General features: G+C 35.1%; 1 protein-coding gene and 1 pseudogene across 2 annotated transcripts in view; both read left to right on the plus strand.

The window, feature by feature from the left end:
* PRICKLE1 (prickle planar cell polarity protein 1) overlaps nucleotides 1–18960 on the plus strand; it is a 141830-nt gene that overhangs the window by 11675 nt on the left and 111195 nt on the right. The gene's annotated exons all lie outside the window — the stretch shown is intronic.
* On the plus strand, nucleotides 7–8352 carry LOC100917359 (annotated as a pseudogene).

The raw sequence follows: 18960 nt of genomic DNA on the forward strand, positions 1-18960 counted from the left end.
GGTAACCATCTTCTAAATGAAGGATCAGTTTGTTAAGAAGGACTTTGAATACAATCTTGCCAGCAATGACTAAAGGAAAGACACTTCTCCCTTGTGATTGTCACAGGACAATGCATTTCTTTTACCTTTATAGAGATGGACAATGGAAGCATCCTTGAACTCCTAGCATAGAGCCTCCTCTGACATGTAACTCAGAAGATTTAAGTTAGCTTTTGTATGATCAGTGAGCCTTATAAAGGCAGGGGCCTTATAAATCTCTAGTAGCATAGAATCAACATCAGATACTTTGTCACATGAGAGGAATTGAATGGTATTCAAAACCTCTTCTTCAATTGTAAATTCAGCTAGAGAGGAATTGACTTCCATCTGAATTCATGACTTCAGCACTGGTTGGTGCAGTCTGTTGATAACTTTATGGAAATCTTCATTTTATCTCTTGCTGATTAGTTTAGCTCCATCAGCACTGAACAGTTGAGATGCCTTGTAGGTCTTTGACTCACAAATAGTCTTCACGGCATCATAGAAGCACTTTAGATTACTACTATTTCATCTTCCTTCTTATTGAGCCAAGACTCCTGCATCTCTCTAAGCTTTGCTTGGAGTTGATTTCTGATGGAGTTAAACGCTGCCTTCTTAGAGAGAGATGAACTATCCTGCTGGTAAACCTTGTGGAGTTCTCATTTTTCATTTAATAGCTTCTGAAGTTCCCATTATTTTTATCAAACCAATCTTTGGTGATTGTTGAGTATTCTGGCCCAGATGCAGTGCTGTACACCAAATCTCTTAAAGTGGTCCAGTCCCTTTCTGCGCCTTTGTTGCCAAATAGTTCAGCTTTCCCTCCAAGTTAAAAAGGAACGTTTCCCACCAGGAGAAGAGTTCTAATCTGTTAAGATTATGTCTTTTGGTAGTTGTCTTTCTTTGGGGCTATTGCCTTTGCTGAATGTGTATATTTAGTTTGGAGAGGATAAATCTATGATCAATTTAACAGACCATCTTCTAAATGAAGGATCAGGGCCATTCGTGGCCCTCATCACTCTCATGTCCTGTCTCTTCTCCTTAAAATGACAGTCTATTAAATTTGAGATTTGTTACAAAGATGAAATCAACAAACCTTGGCAACAGATTGGATATTGGAGGGGGTGTGAGATAATACCAGTGTCTGCTGTAAGGGTGCATCCACAAGGTTTTATTGCATTTAGGTAAATGGAAGACAGTGTTGATGAATGAGGTCTTGAGACATGCAGGTCTTCAGAAGTAAGTAATCTCTGATGTTGCTGTTGCCAACTCTATTCCTCCCAATAACCTCATACATGTCTGGTAGCCTGTGCCTACTCTTGCATTAAAATCACCCAGAATTATGAGCTTCTCCTCTTTTTAGCACATTGTGATGAGATCCTCCATGTCTTCATAATTTTTTTTCCTCATCAGAGTTTGATGCAGAGTTCCTGCAAGTAGCAATTGCGTTGTCATAAATTTGTCATTTTCTCCTTTTGAGAAGTATACAAGTTTCTTGACTAGATTAGTTTTGATTGCAAATCCTATACAAGTGTCACAATGCTCTTTTGTACTGTAGCTACTCCAGAAAAATGTGTATCTAGCTCCAGCTTTGGTGAGCTGGTCTTCATCTGCCAGTCTTGTTTTTCACAGGTCTGATATTTGAATGCAGTACCTGCTGAGTTCTCTTGGAACAAGAGTTGTTCATGTTTCAGACCTATTAGATTTTATATTGTCTATAAGCATACACATGTTCCATGTACTGATGGTGAGTGGAATCTTCTTTTCAAACGTTTTTGTACATTTTGATCATAGGGTGGGATTTTCACCTGCTGCCTTAAGCAGGTCAGGGTTAGGTACGGTGAAGCAGACAATTTTAGGATACCTTTTATAGTCCCTTCTTCATGTCAGGAAGTAAGCAGTGTGGTCTTTCGAAAAGGCTGCTCAGATACACAAGGGGCTGCCAAATCCCACTACTGCTTTAGCCCAGCCATAAGATGACCTAAGCCCTGGGTTGCTTATGTGCAGTTATGAATACAGCGACTGCAGCACCTGCTGCTCTGTTGTCACAAAACATTGAGTAGGTAAGAAAAAAAAAAGGGGGGGGGTGAAAATTATATGGGTAACATCTTTCAACTTGCTTGTGCATTTGGATTTAATTGAGGCACAGTTGCATAAAATGATAGGTCTGAGTCTCTGATTTTTCAAAGTCATCAAAGTCCCATGACAAGACAAGTCAAGATGATTATCATTAGCTAGGATTGTGGATGATTCTGGTATCTTTTTTTGAACAAGCTCTAAGTTCTCCATAACACCTGCTTCTTCCATCCCAGTGGCTTGTTGAAACAAGTTGTTCACATCCACTCATTCTATCCCATGTCTTCATGTGTTTGGGGTAAATATCCCTCAACACTTCTGTGGGTTTGTGGCCCATCAGTTACCTTCAACCTAGTTTAACCTATCTATCAAAAGGGGGATGTGGACATGCATGCACCATATGCTTGTTGGAAGCTTCATATGATGGGTTCTTAGCTGCTATTTCTTTGCCGCTTCTGGAACGTGGTTTTGCTAGGAGGTAAATGAGATGCCTGTGACAGGTTTCTTCCCGTCCAACTCCAGGCCCAGGTTCCAGCCTAAATCCAGATTCTGGTGCTGGCCCTGAATGCAGCGTTCTGGGCCAGGTAGATTTCTACTTATTCTTCTCCCTATTCCTACTCTCCATGGAGCAGTTTCTGGACTTTGGATCTGTGTATGCATATGAAAAGACCTCATTTATGTTTTTGTGTCAGGAGTAGCCAGTAAGATTAGTGAACATAATTAAAGACGTCTCCTTCTAAATCATCTTCAAGAAACACCTCCAGTTGAACTGGCACAAACAAAGCTGGTATCTTTAGAGTCTACAGGAGCTCCTTGATTTTTTTTTAATTTAATAGCCTTTTATTTACAGGTTATATGTATGGGTAACTTTACAGCATTAACATTTGCCAAACCTCTTGTTCCAATTTTTCACCTCTTACCCCCCACCCCCTCCCCCAGATGGCAGGATGACCAGTAGATGTTAAATATATTAAAATATAAATTAGATACATAATAAGTATACATGACTAAACTGTTATTTTGCTGTACAAAAAGAATCAGACTCTGAAATATTGTACAATTAGCTTGTGAAGGAAATCAAAAATGCAGGTGAGCATAAATATAGGGATTGGGAATTCAATGTAATGGTTTTTAGTCATCTCCCAGAGTTCTTTCTCTGGGCGTAGCTGGTTCAGTTCATTACTGCTCCATTGGAAATAATTTGGTTGATCTCGTTGCTGAGGATGGCCAGGTCCATCAGAACTGGTCATCATATAGTATTGTTGTTGAAGTATATAATGATCTCCTGGTCCTGCTCATTTCTCTCAGCATCAGTTGCTGAGAGCAACTGATCGCATCAGATCAGAGAGAGCAACTCTCAGCATCAGCACGAACAGCATCAGTTCGTTTAAGTCTCTCCAGGCCTTTCTGAAATCATCCTGTTGGTCATTTCTTATAGAACAATAATATTCCATAATATTCATATACCACAATTTATTCAGCCATTTTCCAACTAATGGGCATCCACTCAGTTTCCAGTTTCTAGCCACTACAAAGAGTGCTGCCACAAACATTCATGCACATACAGGTCCCTTTCCCTTCTTTATGATCTCTTTGGGATATAAGCCCAGTAGTAACACTGCCAGATTAAAGGGTATGCACAGTTTGATAACTTTTTGGAGCTCCTTTTAAGGATAAAAGTGCTGAAGATGCTAAATGTGTTTATGACTTTACAGGTATTATGATAAGAATCTGGAATCAGCATAATGATGTCATTCCTACCTTGGCTCAGGGTGTGATTGGATATAAGGAAAGCTTTGGTATAGATCCAGTGACCAGCCAAAATGTACAATACTTTTTGGATAGTTTTCAGATGAGTCACATTTTAATCAGAATGCAATTTAATCAGCACTCTTTATTGTTTGGTGAAAAGGCAAAGGAAGCTTAGCTCACTAAAAACACACTGGAAGCTTTAATCCAAATTGTAATGTTGAAATTATGAAATATGGTTATTAAAATATAGTATCTTTGTGATTTGTATTATGTTACTATAATAGAATTGAATATACTGAATAGAATAGAAATGAATATATATATATATATATATATATTCAATAGAAATTGAAGAATTGAATGCAAAACCATCAGGAAAACCTGTGCAAGTAGTTATATCCAATCACATCTCTATCACATGGTGTTGGAACTTTTTCAAAAATGCAATGAGAACAACTGTGGAATACTATGCTGACAAAGATGTTTACCCTTTTATTCAGATCCACTTAATACTGACTAATGAGGTCTTGACTGTGAAGATGAGTGATCATGAAGGTAGTGTTCCTTTGAGAAAAACTGATAGACTTTCAACTGCAATCCAACCTCATGTTGAGACGTCTTGAGCTATACTCCTGGCTGGTGTTGGTTATTGGATTGCCCATATCTCAGCTTTATGCATGGTACTTTCAAGAAGTTGTATTCCTTAGGAGATTATGGGATAGATGCGGTTATGTACATTAAAACTGTATCAATAGAATCAGTGGAGAAGCTCTAGCATATAATACAGCTACTTGGAAACATTATAATACCAATCATGAGGCAGATGACTGGCATGTACCAAGCAATGAACCAAAAGACATGACCATGTTCTGCAGTACATAGCTGCATGTAGGCTATCTGAAAAAAAAAAGTTTATACTATTATATTTGAGAGAGACTTTGGAAAACTGTTACAACAATTTTTTACACCTAATGTTTATATTTATTAACTGGGTAGAATAAATGGAAACTGAATCCCATAGCTATCTTTCAGATCTTCTAAAACACTGAACTATAGCATTTAACTGTAAGAAGAAACAAAATTCTGATTACTGTGTACCTTGATTTTAACTACTGAAAGTATAGCTAACATGGTTTTGCTTCCTTTTCAATGGATCTCATGGATGGGCTTTCAGGTATAGAAATTGTCAGGTTCCTCATGGAACCCATACAGTTTAATAGCTTTCATTTATATCTAGTTAAAAAAAAAAGGCATCCCCCTAGTTGTACTGATTACCTTTTTTATAGTTTGAAAAATCTCATCATGCTTTATTTAATTCTCTTCAGGAATGAGAGTAAATTAAAATTGTTTTCTCATTAATCAATAACTGCCTATTGGTTGCACATGTAAAGACAGAAAATTATTACCACATGGATTTAGTATCACCTGCTTTTTTTTTATAACTTCCCTTTGTTACTGAATTAGAGCAACTTATTTTTAGAGGTAAATTTTCTTTTTCTGAACAATCAAGATCTAGTTCTCTCTTTGTGCAGTCAAGATCCCATGGAAATTAAAATGAATGTTCTTTTGATTAATTTCAAGAGGAAAAATTTTATTGCTAATAACTAGGAACCCTTAAAAAAATCCTCAGAAATTTTGAGTGTATAACTATTTAGTCTGTGATTGTAATTTGGATAATGATCCAAATTAAGACATTGAGAAGCAGTGTGACATAAGTGATAGAAACCTGTTATTGAAGTTAAGAAGACCTAGGTGTAAATCTTGCCCTGACACATATATCCTTGCCTTAATTCTTTAAAGTGTTAAGTTTCTAATTTGTGTTGTTGGAGAGAATGTTCATAACAAGAGTTCACCATAACAATGAAAGCACAGATCTAGCTTTCTCCCCAAAATGGGATAATAGTGATAGAATAATCCACACACATTACATGGGCACAATGATACAAGTCTAGATTAAATTTCCACAGACATCTAAAAAGCATAATAAAATCTCTATTAGTCAGTCTTCCAGCCACTTCAATTACTGGGAATCTGATTGTATAGGAGTGGTTCTTATGTAAATAAGAAAATACAGCAAAATAGAAAGACTAAGAATAGAAGAAATAAAAACTGATAGCATAGATCAGATTTAAGAATAAAAAAGTTGTATGTAACTTGGTAAAACAAGCTGCATTATTTAACCAATACAAGTAGCAACTGATTTTTGTGATAGCAGTTGCTAAAAAGAAAACATTTCTCTTTCACTATTGGAGATATGACTATAACATAATAAAATTATTTTGTGATCCTGTATCATTCTGTTTAAGCCAGGGGGGAAAGTGTCTTGTATATTTAAAAGCAAAACCTTTCATTAGAGAATATAAAGATAGTTTCACTTATAAAGAATAGTATGTTTTCTTGTGATGCAGATTAAATGATGAATTATTTTCCAGGCTATGTAAATGTTGGAGGAATGATCAACTATGGGAAAAAAGCACCATATTTTTAGTTTACCCACATATTAGTAGATGAAAGGTGAATGATCCTGACTCAATATCATTACTGTTTATAATTGTCTTCAAATTTTCCATGAACTCTTCAAATCAGAACAGATTATAAATAAATTATAAAATGGTCATTATCAATGTGGAGGCCAGGGGAGACTGGGAAGAGAAAGGAGTAGAAAATCTCCTTGAATCAATGAATACTCTGAGGAGCAAAGAGGTTCAAGTATAGGTGATGTCTTTTTTGCATAAATTGAACTTAAGTGAGACACAGTTGCCCAAACTTAGGTCTTCCTCTCCAGAGTCAACAAAGTGCAACTGTAAGCCAAAAGTCAAAATGACTGGCTGTAGTTAGAGATGTAAAGTCACCAAACTGAACTGCACAACATTGTATAACTATGATAAATGAAAGAAAATTAAATGAAATCTGCCAAAAGCAAAAGAAATCTAACTGTACCTCCCCAAGGTGGTGCTTTAGTGGAGTCAAAATGTAGGGGATGGCTTTCATTCCATTTGTTACTAATTTATTATCCACACTTTTTTAAATCACAGAACTATCACAGGATTACAGAAGTAAATTTTGGCTTTTTCCAGCTTCATGATCCAGTTCATTTTGAATCATTCATAGTAAGATTAGATAATTGAAATTACATTTCATACAAATACTGAAGTATTCGGCACAAAGGATCACAGAAAAAATCCTTAGGTACTAGGCCAGGAGCTGTTTTAACCTTTCTTGAAATAGTACAAAAATCTCTTAATCTGTTTTTCATCTTGCCTTCCCATCCTCTACTAAAACCAGAAATAAAAGATGAGGACATCTCTTGTGTGATTCTAGTAATCACACATCATAGAACTTTTAATATTAGAAAGCAACAAGAACTTTTAATATTAGAAAGAATGGAAGTAAATGTAATAAGACTGGAAAGGTAGGAAGGGGCCAAGTAATGAAGAGTTTTAAAGGATAGAGGAATTTGCATTTGATCTTTGAGTTAACAGGGAGCAAATGGTATTCACTAATCAGGAGTGTGATGTCAGACTTGTAGTTTAGAAAAATCACTTTGGCAGCTGAAGGGAAAATGGATTGGAGTCCCTACTCCAAAGATTTGAAGTAAGGGAATGAACTGGAAGGTTACTACTATAATATAGGCAAGAGATGATGAGCTTGAACTAGGGTGGTGGCTGTGTGAGTAGGGAGTAGGGAGTAGGAAATATATACAGAGGTGTTGTGAAGATAACAAGAAGACCTGACAACAGAGTGGATATGTAAAGTGAAAATGAAGAGACAAGAATGACAATGGTATAGGGAGCCTTAGTGACTGGGAGGCAAGAGGTACCCTCCACAGTAATGAAAAAGTTTATCTGCATAAAGTCCCTTATTTTCTAGACAGGGAAATTAAATACAGAGAGTGTCATTTAACCTTGGACACAATCTCTCTGAACCTTATTCTTCCATTTACCTCATAGGATGGTTGTGAGGAGAGAATGTTGTAAACATTAAAGCACTATAAGTATGATTTTTTTTTATTGAATCAGAAAGTTGTTAGCACTCCCTCAAATCAATTGGATGTTTTAAAGCAAAAGCTTGGATGCCACTTGTCAGGTATACCATAGAAGGCATTTGAATTCTGATGTCTTGAACTTTCTGGAAACCAAGATTCTTTAAATTCCTTAAACCCTAAAATTCTGTGATTCTATGATTTGCACAAAGTGACATTTAAAAATGACAGAATTGAGATTAAAAGCTCAGTAATTACTTTTCTTGTTAAGTCTTCTTTCCTTTACATTCTTCTAACCAAGCAAAACACTGTTACATGCCTTCTGTATGCAAAGCTGTAATAACATAGTATCCTCAATAAGTCAAGGTTAGTGGACAAGAAGAGATTTTAGTTGCAAAAACAAAAGCTTCTGTTTGTACCTCATTCAGAGAATCAAGACTTCTTGGTCAATTTAGTTCCCCAGCTGCTAGTGCCTTTCCCTCTCAGATTACTTTCCATCTAATCTCTCACACACACACACACACACACACACACACACATACACGTATATATGTGTATATATATGTATATATATAATCATATATCTTGTATGCACTTAACATGTATGTTCCTTCTGGTTTTGTAAAAAAGAAAAACAAGATAAAATAGATAAAATATTATTAATTTGAGTTTTAAAAAGAAAACCAAATTACCAGTGTCAAAAATGAAAAGGATAAAAATCCACCACCAATGAAAAGGAAATTAAAACAACTATTAGGAGCTATTTCCTTCAATTATATGTCAATTAACCTGACAATCTAAGTGAAATGGATGACAATTTACAAAAATGTAAATTGCCCAGATTAAGAGAAGAGGAAACAGAAGCTAAGGAAACCAAGGGGCAGAGTAGAAGGGGCAGAATATTCCAGGCAAGGGGAACAGCCCAAGGTCCAAAGCTGCAGTGACATGTTTAATTAATAGCAAATAGACCAGTTCAACTGGATCATTGAATGGAAGTAAATGTAATAAGACTGGAAAGGTAGGAAGGGGCCAAGTAATGAAGAGTTTTAAAGGATAGAGGAATTTGCATTTGATCTTTGAGTTAACAGGGAGCAAATGGTATTCACTAATCAGGAGTGTGATGTCAGACTTGTAGTTTAGAAAAATCACTTTGGCAGCTGAAGGGAAAATGGATTGGAGTCCCTACTCCAAAGATTTGAAGTAAGGGAATGAACTGGAAGGTTACTACTATAATATAGGCAAGAGATGATAAGAGCTTGAACTAGGGTGGTGGCAGTGTGAGTAGGGAGTAGGGAGTAGGGAATATATACAGAGATGTTGTGAAGATAACAAGAAGACCTGACAACAGAGTGGATATGTAAAGTGAAAATGAAGAGACAAGAATGACAATGGTATAGGGAGCCTTAGTGACTGGGAGGCAAGAGGTACCCTCCACAGTAATGAAAAAGTTTTTTTGAGGGGGGAGCGGTTGGGGTAGTAGATAATGGATTCCCTTTTGGACTTGTTGAGTTTAAGATGTCTACTAGTTGTGCAATTTGACAAATCTGAAAGGCAAATGGGGTTGTGAGGTGAGATCTAAAATGACAGGTGAGAATAGGTAGATTTGAACTGAGGAGAAAAGGAACAGGAGGAGCTGGTGGGTGATCACAAGATCAAGTATAGGATCAACTCTGAATGTACCTGAGATGGAGTGCAAGAGTAGATCATGGGAATGTTTGGATTAACATATGGGATATGTGAGGAGAATCAATATATATGTTGAAATCCCCTGGGTATAAGAGCACTAGGTGATGAAAAAGACTATTAGGCAATAAACTCATTGAGGAAGGAAGGAGAATGTGTTGGAGGTACATATATAATAGCTATCACGATCTAGATTGAGTCATAAATTTGGACAGCTTGAACCTCAAAGAAGAGTTTGCTTGTTGAATGTGGTGGGGGAAAGTCTTGGAAGTGACATGGGAAGCAAATACTCTGACTTCCTCAACAGGATAAGTCAATTTGGAGATTTGAGAGAAAGTGTAGCCAGTATTGAAAAGGGACTGCTGAGAGAAGCAATGCCATCAGAGTATTGTTATGTCTCAGTAAGGGAGTAAAAGACCAAGATACAAGAAAAGAAGATGTTAAAGATGAAAAGAAAGTTGATTAATATCCAGAGTGCATAGATTTGGCTGATTTGAAGTGGGTTATCAGAGGAGTAGGACTGAGATAGATTGGGATGAGGCAAAGTCCAAATCTGATCTCAGAAATTCCCTGTATAAACCTAAACAATTCACTTACTCTCTTTGCCTCCATTTTCCTATCAATAAAATGGACTGCCCAGGGTTGTTGTGAGGATAAAACCAGGCTTTTTAAAAAAAAAAAAAAAAGTGATTTGCAAACCATACTAGGATTCAGAATCATTGGGATTAGAGGAGTAAAATGGCATAGGGGATAGAATTATATTTCCCATTGAGTCAGGAGTCCATGGACAATATAAGTAAGTAGATAGGGGTTCACTGAAATTATAGACTATTTGAAGTCCTTCCTTAAGGGCCAACTTCTTGGTAGGAAATAATAAGAGCTGAGAGGTTGTGGAAGGCCTACTTCAAAACAAGCAAATGCATGTAGACATATAACATATTAGAACCTGGTCTTGAGAGAGGAGTGTTTTGCTTCTAGAGGGCAGGAAATAAACAAGTTTTGTCTCCTGCATGCAGCCCTTTGCTGGAGAAGGTTTTGAAGTAAGGCCTCCCAGATTGAGAAACTCATTCTCCTAATGAAAATCAGAATCTTCTTTGTCATTTGCAGAAGTTGGATAATTCATAGAAAGTTACAATTAGAATTAGAGGCTGAATGATTTGCCTAGAATCACAGAGCTAGTATATGTCAGAGACAGAATTAGTGTTGGTCTGGCTTCCAACCCTAATTCTACTTAACTCTTTTTTTTTTTTTTTTTTTTTTTTATTTAATAGCCTTTTATTTACAGGATATATGCATGGGTAACTTTACAGGATTAACAATTGCCAAACCTCTTGTTCCAATTTTTCACCTCTTACCCCCCCCCACCCCCTCCCCTAGATGGCAGGATAACCAGTAGATGTTAAATATATTAAAATATAACTTAGATACACAATATCTACTTAACTCTTAATTCAATTTTTAGGCAACATTTTCCACATCATACATCTCTTACTTCTCTAGTTGTGACGATTAAAGGGAAATATATTTTATTGCTAATGACCTTAGAGAAAATAACTTAAAATTAATGTGGAAGGCAATCCTATTCTGCTAATATATATAATTAAACACAAGTCCCAAAGGCTAACTCACACTAACTACTTTGTACTATCCAGATCTCTAGAACAAATGAATGGGTTTTACCCTGCTAAGTTATTAATTTTTACATATTACAGCTTTGTACTCAAAATTCTGATCAGAATGATATAATAATTATGTCATCAGCTAAATAGCATTTGTACTAAGATCAGAACTCTAGGATACACCTGTTATGGGTGAGTGATTATGGAAGGACACTTAGTTTAATCAATGTTGAATCAATATACCACAGTAATGTTAGCACTATTCAGTACTAATGGATGAAAAATTTCAAATGAGATAGGAAACCCTGATCCCTTCTACAAAGATATGGATATTTACTCAGATTAGAATTGAGTCAAAATATCTGGGTGATTATAATTACTTATCACTATCCCTGTATTTTTTTGTTTGTTTTTTATCAAGTCCCTTTTTGGACTCCCATGATATTTTAGTGTTGTTATGCTATATTTAGCATTGATCATATTCCATTGCTTTTCAAACATTCAGAATTGTTCTTCTATGCCTTTCAAACATCATAAAGTTTTGTTTGTCTTAATGAAACTCATAGGTAGTTTACATAGCCTTGCAGAATAGAAAAGACTATTATTTTTAATTAATATATTATATGGAAGCTCAGAATATTTATTGAAATTGGACAGCTCATAGAACTCTAAATACTTCTATGTGACTCATCATCTCTTTCTCAAATATTTTTTGTTGTTTTCCAGGAGCAAAATATTATCCTCTAAGAAAGTGTCTTTATCTTTAAATTTTTTATCATTTTAAGGACAAAAATATTGATGCCTATACTTTTTGTGGTAGAATAAAATTGGAAACAAAATAGCTACCCATGATGGAGGTGTGGGAAAATGCATTCAATAAATGTAATAGACTACTATTGTGCCTTAAGAAACCATAAACTAAGCAAATAAAAATGAAACTAAACACTAAATAATAATATTAATAATAATAAATATTAACACTAAACACTAAGTAATAATCAAGCATGGCCCCAGAAAAAGTTGAGAAAGTACTCTTCCTGTGCAGAAATGAGTAACTAAGAGTGGAATCTTAAATATACTGTCAAATACAATGTATTGGCTGGTTTGGTAAACTTTCCTTCCTCTTTCTTTTAAAAATTGTTACATATATTTTAACATATTCATCATGTATTGGACTACCTGCCATCTAGGGGAGGGGGTGGGGGGAAGGAGGGGATAATTTGGAACAGAAGGTTTTGCAAGGGTCAGTGTTGAAAATTTACCCATGCATATGTTTTGTAAATAAAAAACTTTAACAAAATAAATAAATAAATAAAAATAATTACAAGGAAACAAGATACAATAAACAATGACTTTAGTAATCTAGTTTTTAATAAACACAAAGACTCCATCTTTTGGGATAAGAACTCACTATTTGACAAAAATTACTAGGAAAATTGGAAAAAAGTTTGGCAGAAACTAGGCATAGACCAACATCTCATGCCCTATACCAGATAAGATTGAAATGGGTCCATGATATAGAAATAAAGAGTGATGCTATAAGCAAATTAAGAGAGCAAGGAATTACCTATTAGACATTTGGAGAAGGTAGGAATTTATGACCAGACAAGAAATAGAAAATGTTATGAAATGCAAAATGGATAATTTTGATTACACTAAATTAAAAGATTTTGCACAAACAAAACCAATGCAGCTAAGATTAGTAGGGAAGCAGAAAGCTGGGAAACAATTATTACAGCCAGTGTTTCTGATAAAGTCCTCACTTCTAAAATATATAGAGTAAAATTTGTAAAAGTACAAGTAATTTCCCAATTGATAAATGGTCCAAGGGTGAATACTTTTCAGATGAAGAAATTGAAGCCATCTATAATCATATGAAAAATGCTCTAAATCATTATTGATTAGAGAAATTCAAATTATAACTGAAGTATTACTTCACAACCTATCCCATTGGCTAAAATGATAGGAATAGATGATAAATGTTGGAGGGGATGTGGGAAAACTGAGACACTAATTCATCATTGATGGAGTTGTGAACGGATCCAGCCATTATGAAGAGCAATTTGGAACTATGCCCAAAGGGCTATTAAACTGTGCCTATCCTTTGATCCAAGAGTGTCACTACTGGATTTGTATCCCAAAAAGTTGTTAAATGAGGGGAAAGGACACATGTAAAAATGTTTGCAGAAAGCTCTTTTTGTAGTGGCAAGGAATTGGAAATTGAGTAGATACCCATCACTTGGGGAATGGTTGAATAGGTTATGGTTTATGAAAGTGACAGAATGTTATTATTCTATAAGAAACTATCAGCAGGCTGATGTCAGAAAAGCTTGGAAAGACTTATATGAAGTGATGTTGCAGTGAATTGAGCAGAACCAGAAGGATACTGTACATAGTAAAAGCAAGATTGTGTGATGTGCTTCTTAGCAATACATTGATTCAAGACAATTCCAACAGACTTGGAGTGAAAAATACCATCCACACCCAGTGAGAGATTTATGGAGACTGAATGAATGGAAGCATAGTATTTTCACCTTTTTTGTTTGTTTGTTTTGTTTGCTTTTTCTTTCTCATGGCTTTTTCCCTTTGGGTCTGATTTTTCTTGCATAACATGACAAATATGGAAATATTTTAAAAGAATCCACCAATGGTGCATTTAAAAGAAAAAATTTAAAAGCATATTGCTTGCTGTTTGGGGGAAGGGGCAGATAAGGGAGGAAAGGAGAAAAAAAATGGAACACAAAATCTTACAAATATGAATGTTGAAGACGATCTTTACATGTATTTGCAAAAATAAAATATTATGGAGAACATTTTAAATAAAAAAAATTGTTGCAAAAGATAAGATTGAGGAAGAAGGGGGATGGTAATGAATATGTTTGGAAGTGAATTTAAGCAAAAACATTGATTAAAATAATTTTTTTATATATAATTCAAAACACATATTAAATTCTCATACTGTATACTGGTACTGAAGCCCCAGGGATTCAAAGACAAAAATTAAATCATCCCCACTTATATTTAATGAGATGAATTCAACATACCCCAGATAAGGAAATGGTAAGTAATTTCAGAAAGGCACAAATGAAGTCATTAAGAAAGATTTCTATAGGAAGTGATAAATAAACTATCCTAAAAGGAGCTAGAGATTCCACAAAGTAAAGGGTGATAAGGTCTGGTGAAATCCAGACATGAAAGACATCTTGCATAGATAGGAGATAAGACATGAATGAGAAACAGTTAATCAGTGTTTGATGGGAGAGCTCATGAGAATACAGCTAAGAACTGATTGAGGTGAATAATGAATCCAGTGATGTGGTCACATTATTCTCATTTGCACTGCATATTTCTATTGAGCTGGAACCAGTTACTATATTTTACATATAATTAATGGAATACATGGGATGTTAAATAATGACTGGAATCTCTGATAAAAGGGCTTGTTGAGCTCTTTTCAGGGCTGCTTTTCTACTGTGGTGTCCAACTTGTCACCTCATTCTCATTTGTATCATACACAGCAATCACACCCCAGTAAAACTGTCTAGGTAGACAGGCTACACCAGGATGAGGGTAGCTAACAGACTTCAAACCTACTGGTGAATTAGGAGGCTGTCCACCCCAAGAATGTGAAGACTTCCCCTGGCAGAATATGTAGATGAGAGCAGTTTACTCCAATGTCTATGAAGGGGCTGAAATGGGTGTTGTGGATCCCTTAAAACTTGGTCTGATATCAGAGATGCCAAGGTCATTCACTGCATCCTGGGCCATTACCAGTCATTCTGATGTTTGTCTTGCCACTGGACTTATGACAATATAAGTGGAAAAATAAAATACTATGAAATGAAAAAAAAAAAAAAACCAGATAATTTTCATTCTAATGGGAACACAACAAAAACCTTATAAATGTTTTTAGTTAATTAAATAAAATTGTAAATGGATAAAAATCTATTTTATTTTCTCCTTCCTACTTCTCCTATTGGATTAAAAGGGGTGGAGGAAGAAAAACAAAACTGTTATAATAAATATGCAGAGTTGAGCAAAACATTCTTATTAACCAAATGTTTCACTCTGCATCTCTCTATCAGAAAGTAGGTACCCTGTTTCATCATGTCTTCTCTAGAATCATAAATGCTCATGATGCTGATCAGAGTTCTTAAGTCTTTCAAAGTGATTTGTCTATAAGGTTGTTATTGTATAAATTGTATTCCTGATTCGGGTTACTTTATTTTGCATCAATTCATACTAGTCCACTGAAATTTATACAACTTTCTCTGAAACCATCTCTCCCTCCCTTTCTCCCTTCCTTTCCTTCCTCCCCTTCCTCTCCCTCTTCCTTCTTTAGGAAATTAAGGTTAAGTGATTTACCCAGGGTCACACAGCTAGTGAGTGTTAAGTGTCTTCCTGACTTCAGTACTGGTGCTCTATCCACTGCACCATCTAGCTGCCCCAATCACTTATTTCTTACACCATGAGAGTGTACCATTACATTCATATGCCATAATATATCCATTCATTTGCCAACTGCTGTGCTATAAATATTTTTGTACAAATGTGTCCCTTTTTTACTTTCTTTGACTTCTTTGGAGTGTAGGCTTAGTGTGGGATTTCTGGATCAGATTTTATGTAGAGTTTAGTGATTTGGGGGGCATAGTTCTAAAATGCTTTCTAGGATGTCTGGATCAATTCAAACTCTACCAATAGTGTATTAACATTCCTGTTATTCCATAATCTATTTAGAATAGGAAATAAAGTAAACCTACATGAGTCATTAGATTTTCTGTATTTTAGCAACAGAATCCAGGAATAAAAGAGGGGAGGAATTCCATTCAAAATGATTATAGAATATATAAAAATTAGGATTATGCACACCAAAATATTCAGTTTACTATATGAATAAAACTATAGAACACTATGGGAATAAAAGACATTTCTAAATAATTGGAAAAACACTAATTGCAAATGGTTAAGCTATGTTAATATAATAAAAACAACAATATTACCTAAATCACTTTACTTATTCATTCCTATGCCAAACTGTTAAAGGTTTGATTACATTACCAAGCTCATTACCAAATCAAAATAAAATTCAATTGTAGTAACAAAAGGACAAATCTCCAGAGAAATAATGGGAAGGGGGAATGGTATGGGGAGAAGACTAGCATTTTCAGGCTCCAAACAATACTAGAAAACAGCAATTATAGTTGTTGCTGGTTTAGAAAGTAATAGAGGCAGCATAGCAATGTAGATATCATAGTCAGGAGGACCTGGCTTCAAGTTTTATCCTTGCTAAATACTATTTCTAGGACAAGTAGGTCCTTTATTCTTTCAGTGTCCAAGGCTTTAGAGAATTTATTTCAGACCAAAATAGTTGTAAGTTAAATCATAGTCATTCAGAACTGACTTTTCCCTCCCCATTTGGAAAATCTCTAGATAGAGCTTGGACTTTATGCCTTAATTTATATTTATATCTGGTTCTATTTACCCTTTGGTCTCTTTGTAGTTGAGACAAAATTCAAAATATTGAATATCTGCATAATAAAATAACAGATTATATTATAGAGTCAAGAGAGCAAGCCTTTTCTCCAGATTTCCCTTGATCCTTGAGTAGCATATCAGTCCAGCCTAAGTCTTCTGCTACAATATATAGAAATGATGTGAATCCCATCCTTCTCTTTTGTCAGCTCTGATCAGTTCAGTTTCCGAAGACTACCTAGTTAGTATAACCTTAACCTGGAACTCAACTTTCTAGCACTGTCTTATTACCATAAGTTAAGACAATCATAATGTGAATTCTGTCAACCATAATTGGATACAAAAAGGAAGTTAGCCTTCCCAGACTGTCTTCATTGGCATATCTTTAGACAGGTCTGGGACCTGTTCTGTCAGGTGGATTCCACCTAGTTTCTTTTTGATTCCTCCCTTTACTCCATAGATCCTGTCTCCCTGCCTCTCCCTCCCCCCCCCCCAAATCACAAGAGAGCAAGCATTCCTCTGAGACTTTAAAAGATTGTGTTTTTCCTAAACCAAATCACTCATTCAGTGTGACTACTTTCTGTGTTGTTTGGGCTTCAGCCCATGAAGCTGTTTTCACGTAAAATAAATTGTAAACATTTATCACCTGTGATAGATGCCTGACTTGATTTCTTTAGGTCAATTGAACTGTAATTGAATCTCTAGTATACTATTTCTATATACTTATTTTTTACAATCTATTGCTCTTCCTAAGCTATTTCATATTACTACTTCCTGGTACCTGTTTTACCTCTTCACAGATACTAGGTCTTCTCAGTATCTTCCTTCTCTGCCACAGTTCCATATTACTTACCTTTCTTCAGCTACTGTTTGCAGGAGGCTGCTGGTTCTGTTCAGTTCAGCTTTGTATGACCTAGTTTTCTTCCTGTCTACTTCTAAACCTTTGTAATCTCTATTTCATTCTGAGATAGCTCCTCTCCTTCATGCAGATATTTAGAAAATGAAAGAGATCATTCCACAGTATTGTTGCAGTCATTACTACCTGATAGTTATTTGATCTTTAGATCATGATGGATTATACTGAGATTCAAATCTATAATATGATTAACATAGTATTTATATAATTAGTCCTATTTACACAATCCTTCAAATTTACTTAATCTGAAAAGTTTTACTTACCATTCATTCCATTTGAAAAATTCAAAAATTAAGTCTTTTAAAGCATATTGTACATTATGCATTATGTTATTTTTAACAGGAAGTGAAATTCTGACCCAGCCTAATAAAATTCTTTATGCTGGGGAAATGCTTAAATATTTTAGTTTAATTTAATATTTTACATTATTGTACTGATTTAAAGCAAACATAGAATTATCATATGTCAACATCAGTTCTTCAAGACATGTAAAATTGTTTTCTGATTTCCATTTTTTGAAAATTGTTCATATCCTTTGACCACTTATCAATTGGGGAATGACTTGCATTCTTACAAATTTGACTCACTTCTGTTTTTATTTTAGAAAGGAGGCCTTTATCAGAAACACTGGCTATAAATATTGTTTCTCAGCTTTCTGCTTCTCTTCTAATCTTGGCTGCATTGGTTTTATTTGTGCAAAATGTTTTTAATTTAATATAATCAAAATTATCCATTTTGCATTTCCTAATGTTCTCTAGTTCTTCTTTGGTCATAAATTCCTCCTTTCTCCAAAGATCTGACAGGTAAACTATTCCTTGCTCTCCTAATTTGCTTATAATATGCATATTTACTTTCAATAGGTTTTCAAGATGCCAAGAGTTTGTTAAAGATCATTCGTTCTTAGACTTGAAGAGATTAAAATATTGAAAGAATATGTGTCCCTTTATGCTCTTTACACTCTTCCAGTAGTTAAATTGTCAATCAATATTAGTGGGGGGAGGGGAAGACTATGAGGTGGTGTGAGGATTATGGGAAATACTTTAAGCTTGGGAGAAACTGAAGGGACCTTACTACCCCTGTCTGTATTATCACTTACATAGGCTGCTGGTTAATTGCTTTCTTATCAATCCTATGTTTCAGAAGTAACATCCAAAGCATCTTACTAAAGAGAGTGTCATTCTCACCTTCTCCCTACTGAAAAAAGGCTTCCTTCCACCACTCATAGAATGTCTTTCTTATCTATAGCTATATTTGTCCTGAAAGTTACTGCCATACCAATTACTCACCCAAATTTCATGGCCTGATATGCCCATGCCTCTATATTTCTGTGACCATGAAAATCTATAGCTAATGTCAGAAACTTTTATATGGAACTCTATCCAGTAAATGGGATCTAATTGCCCCCATTATAAGTTGGCTATAGATTTTAGTAGGCCCTGTAGAAG

The sequence above is a fragment of the Sarcophilus harrisii genome, chromosome 5 (genome assembly GCF_902635505.1).
Source record: "Sarcophilus harrisii chromosome 5, mSarHar1.11, whole genome shotgun sequence".
Classification (NCBI taxonomy): domain Eukaryota; kingdom Metazoa; phylum Chordata; class Mammalia; order Dasyuromorphia; family Dasyuridae; genus Sarcophilus; species Sarcophilus harrisii.